The sequence below is a fragment of the Lemur catta genome, chromosome 16, assembly GCF_020740605.2.
Source record: "Lemur catta isolate mLemCat1 chromosome 16, mLemCat1.pri, whole genome shotgun sequence".
NCBI classification, from domain to species: domain Eukaryota; kingdom Metazoa; phylum Chordata; class Mammalia; order Primates; family Lemuridae; genus Lemur; species Lemur catta.
Genome location: NC_059143.1, coordinates 51,513,734 through 51,519,269, shown reverse-complemented (window position 1 = coordinate 51,519,269; position 5,536 = coordinate 51,513,734). Strand labels below are relative to the sequence as shown.

General features: G+C 33.3%; 1 non-coding gene across 1 annotated transcript; it reads right to left on the bottom strand.

Moving 5' to 3' along the window:
* Window positions 1-3,336: 3,336 nt before the first annotated feature.
* LOC123622016 lies at window positions 3,337-3,450 on the bottom strand. The gene has a single exon (XR_006729380.1). It is a non-coding gene; the product is annotated as a U5 spliceosomal RNA (small nuclear RNA).
* Between the last annotated feature and the right edge of the window lie 2,086 nt (window positions 3,451-5,536).

Sequence of the window (5,536 nt, the reverse complement as noted above, 5' to 3'; positions counted from 1 at the left end):
TAGCTAAAAATAAAAAAAAAAAAGGAAAATAAGTTACCCCTCTCCAACCTTTTTTTTTTTTTTTTTTTTAATAAAAAATGATGTGGGTAAGGTGGAAGTTATCAATGTCCATGTGTAATATATTCTGTAGAAACCTCTGGCTATGATGACAGACATGCCCCTTCACCATGCCCAGGTCAGCAATAGATCTTATCATGTTGTGCTCCCTCAGAACAATTCATATGTCTTCTAGAAGCATTTAAGCCAATTGTTTAATAGCTACCTCTATGGATAAAGAGAGTGAGTATACTAAGCATTTCAATTAGCTCCAAAGACATTTTCAAATGTTCCTACATCAAGTCCATATTTGGGAGTTGTAATCATATTCGGGGATGATTGTTTGATGTAAAAAAAAATTCCTTGCAAATACTTTCCCTGCTAATAATGGCAATTAATAGGAAACCAAAAGAACCCTTGCATTTTTAAACATCCTAGGTTCGGTAGATTAGGAGTCAGGAGGACAGTCTACAGAATAACAAAGAAAAAGGTAAATGTTGAATGCAAAGGTGCAATTGTGAGGTTAAGAGAACAAACATATGACATCATGTTCATTAGGTAAGTTTCCATTGAGCTGCTTTTAGGATACACAGTACCTGAATGCTCGGGTTATTTTCTGCACCCTACTCAGTAACTAAGGATAATTTTAGCATGTGGTAATTCTAAAAATTTATTTTCCGTATCTTACATATATATAAGAAAACTGCTCTGATTTTTTTTGATGCATTTAACACTTAGGTAGGTAAGCCTTAGTATCATGAGGTGTTAATGACTCACCTAATTAGACGATATATCATTAGGGCCTTGAGCTATGTTTTTCCACAGAGAAATCTTTCTTTTTCTGCACACAGCTCTATTTTTTTCGCCCAGATTTGCAAAGGACGTGAACAAACAATACTTTAACAACAAATGCTGCAATTTATTATGTGTTAATGATATACCAGACACTGTGCAGTTGTTACACATATATTATCTCTAATGACAGAATATCACAAAATGGACTAAAGTATACTTTTAGGTATTAAGAGTTTGAAATTAATGAGAGACATATTAAATAAAATATTTGACACCAAAGTATGAATCTTCCAAATTATTGATCTCTATGACCTATTGTTGGCATCTTGATTGTTATGGGGCAAATAAAGAAATGTATGGAACCCCGAATACAGAAGCAACCTTAATATATGTGTTATAGCATTTATATAAATTATCATTGCATGACCCCCAGATTTGTTCTCATTACTATAGAAAGCACAAAGAAATGCACTCTATTTAACTTGTACCCCCCTACACAGTTACTTTTTTTCTTTCTTTAAAAAATTACAGATTTACAATGAATAAACAAAAAGAAAAAGGGAGTAGTTATTTCACTTGGGAAAAGTTAGAGTAATGTTTAAAATCTGGTGTAAAATCATTAACATGATTTAAAAAATATGTTTTTTAACTGTTAAAAAATGTGTGAACTGACCCCTCTTCTCTGTGTAAAAGTAGAATGCCTCATATATTTCACAGTTTAACTCATGGGCTACTGGACCCGGCCTCCTTTTTCATTTCTGATTGAGGTTATTTGAGTCTTTTCTCTTCTCCTTCTGGTTAATCTGGCTAGAGGTGTAACAATTTTCCTCAGAGAACCAACTTTGTGTTTTGTTGATCCTTTGTATTTTCTTTTTCCATCATGTTTAGTTTTGCTCTGAGCTTTGCTATTTCTTTTCTTCTTCTGGCTTTGGGTTTGATGTGTTCTTCATTTCTAGTTTCTTGAGATGTGACATTAGCATGTTAATTTGTGATCTTTCTGTCTTTTCGATATAAGTGTTTAAGGCTATGAATTTTCCCCTTAGCATTGCTTTTGCAGTATCCCATAGATTTTAAAAGCTCGTGTCCTCTTTGCTCTTCAATTTGAAGAATCCCTTGATTTCCATCTTAATTTCATCATTGACTTAAGAATTGTTCATCAGCAGGTTGTTTAATTTCTACAACTGTGTGGATTTGAGAGTTTCTCTTGGAATTGATTTCTAGTTTTATTCCACTGTGGTCTGAGAAGATACATGGAATTATTTCAATTTTTCTGAATTTTCTGAGGCTTGTTTTGTGGCCTAAAATATGATCAATCTGGGAAAACGTCCTATGGGCTGGTGAGAAGAATGTATATTCTGCAGTTTTGGGGTAGAGTGTTCTATAAATGTCTGTTAGGTCCATTTGTTCTAGAGTTCCACTTGAGTATTTCTTTGTTGATTTTCTTCTTCGATGATCTGTCTAGTTTTGTCAATGGAGTGTTGAAATCCCTGGCAATTATGATGCTACTGTTTATTTCTTTGCTTAGATCTAGCAGAATTTGTTTTATGAACCTGTTTATGAATCTGTACCACTTACTCAGTAATGAAAATTGTTCATTGATCACATTCTTGGAGAGCAAAGAGCTGCTCTGGCATGAATACTTGAATTCCTGAACAATTTTTATGACCTTCTTATCTCCTGAAGAAGGTTGTGGATAATAAAGTTTAATATTATTTATGTCTTTAGTCTCAGGCTATGCAAATTCATGGGTGATATTCTCATTTTATACATTTCCTCATGGTTTTCTCTAATATTTTTTCCTGCTTCAGAGGAAAACATGTTCTCATGTAGAATTTAATGCTATGTTAAAATAAGATACAATAAAGTAATACATAGAAATAGTATAGCACTTGAAAGTCAAATTTTTAAGTTTAAGCACTTGATCCTTCATATGCTGGTATTCCAAAATTGGGCAATTATTTTAACCTGTCTAAGCTTCATTTCTATTTTCCAAAAGAGCATTCAAACAATATCCACCGTACAAGGTGTAGTGACCAAAACAAAGCATATAAAATCAAGAATATTTTTAAAAACTGGCTTCATAAATGGATGCATCATACACAGCCTAGTTGATACTATATGGATCGACTAAAGAAAACCATGTCCTTGGTCACCAGCCCAGGTGAGTAGATTCGTTACTTTCTCCTTTTCAATGGGTTCATCTCCACCCACTTCCACCTCAATCACTTCACATTATCTAACATGGCTCTACTCGAAAGCATTCTTGAAACTCTGAAATTCCCTAATTATTCTAGTTTTTTTCTGACATCTCCAATTTCCTCTGCCTTTTTGTCCCCTCACGAAGTAAAGTTTCTCAGCTAGTATTTATTGATCTTCTGGGATCATTCTCCTTTTCCACCTTCTTTTGCCTTCCCATATAATCAATTTTTCCTTATTTTTCTTTTCCCTTCTTTTCTTTTCTTTCTTTCTTTTTTTTGTTTTGTTTTGTTTTGTTTTGTTTTACTTAGCCTTGCCTGAGCAAGACCTCAAAAAATTTGGTTACCAACTCATAACTGTTCTCCATAGAAATCTTTAGTAAAAGGTGAAAGATTTATTCGTTTTGGAGAGAAACCAGAGCCCCATGTAATCATGACCTTATTTCTATGCCGGCTCTTTCACACTTTCCTTCTTTGATTCCTGTCTTGCCTATTTTCATCCCTGGGTAACTGACTCTCCATTTTCTCTATCCCCAGGCTATTCTTCCTGAAATGCAGCAACCAACATTGGAATGAGGTGTTATAGCTTGTGTATACAGACACACACACACAGCGACACAAACACATGCCCCTGTGTATAGCTTACTTCATCTTCACGATGCCTTAAGGAACCACACAACACATCTATTTTCCTTAATCAACACATAAAACTCTGCTCTTTTCCTCTGACCCTACCTCTCATAGAATGAACTCATTATCTTCCCTGCAAAATACATACCATTCTATTTATTTCTATAAGGAAGTGGTACTATCTTCCACATATGTAACTCCTTTATATAGGGGAGAACATTTATTTATCTTTGTATTGCGTAGAGGATAGAGCACTGTGCCAAAAACGAAGTAAATGATGAATGAAATTTCTTGTCTTCACATAAATGCCTAATTTTGAGTTGACTCAAATATTTTGACACTAAGTGTCAAACTATATTTTGGAGTACTTGTGAAAAATATTTTAAAGATGTGACAATAACATATTTTGTAACTAAACATATCCAAAGTTTATGATAAAATTTTATGCACTGTTAACCCACCCTTGGGTGCTCCTGATTTCAGAGTTGTTTCAGTATTATTAATAATTGCTTTCTTATCATTATTTTGCTTCTCACACACACTCACACACTCTTTGGAGTAGTTTGCAATATTGTTTTGGGAACTGAGATAAAGTGGGTTATCCATGGACATATTTAGAAGATACTTTACTTTCCTGGTATATGAACTCTCTTGAAGCTGGAGGGATAGGCTCAAGGATACTGGCTGTTCTCAAATAATAACAATCTTGAATGATTCACAGCGTCTATTACTTAGGAAGCCCATGAACCACAGGGGTTAAAAGCACAGACTCTGGAGTTATATTTTTTGAGTTTGAATTTTAGTTTTGCCAATTCATAGCTCTTAGGTAAACTTCATAATCTCTTTGTGCAGTAGGTGACAATAATGCCTACACTGTGTGGTTGTGGGAGAACGGTTGAAGGCATGTGTTACCTGGCAAACACTATGTACCAGGTAAGCTTTTGCTCTCGTTATGTAGAAGGAGTGACATTTAACGAGCATCCAAGCCATGCATTCCTTTCGTAGGTGAGGGCTTTAATTAGAAAAGTTTTGTTTACATAGTGAAATTCTCAGATTAAAATGAAGGAAAGTTATTCTTTACTGGAAGATATTTATGATATAAAATTCATGAGTGTGTATTTTATAGAGGCAAGAATATAAACCACAAAATATTGATCCCCTATTTTAAAAAACATTTTTTTCTGATTATAAGTTGTACATATTTTTTGTAGAAAATTTGTAAATACAAGAAAAGCTCTTAAGAGAAAGATAGGCACCCATAATACCTATCCTTAGCTTTGTTAAAATTTGATAAATTTCTTTTTTGTTTTTCCCCCACAACAATAACATAATCCAATTAAAATAATCATAATGAAATGCTAGTAATACAATATTGCCAATTATTAGATAAGTCCTATATTTCACTCAGTTTATACTCTTTATGTATAATAAGCTCATATTTTCTAATCAGCAATCCAATTAATTTGATATTATTATCTTTATTTTATAAATAAAGTGAAGCTCAGACATTTTAACTTGCCTAAGATCTGCCAGGCAATATGTTATGGAACAGGGATTCATCTAAAAACTGACTGACTCCAAAGGTATATTGAGACAACAGTGTGATCATACAGATTTTCTCCAAATGTTTAAAACATAGCAAATCTAAACATTGTAAAAGATTTTTGGAGGCCATCTGTAACATTAAGATATGTGCCACATTCTTTTACTCTTATTTATTTTAGTAATGTAGGGGAATACGTTTTACTAAATAGGCCACTCCAGAAATTATATATTTTTTAACATCATTGCCAAGAATATTGAGGGGACAATGTAGGGGTTTTCTTGATAATGCTCATGATATAAGCAATGCTTCACATAATTTAATTTTTTCTTACAGA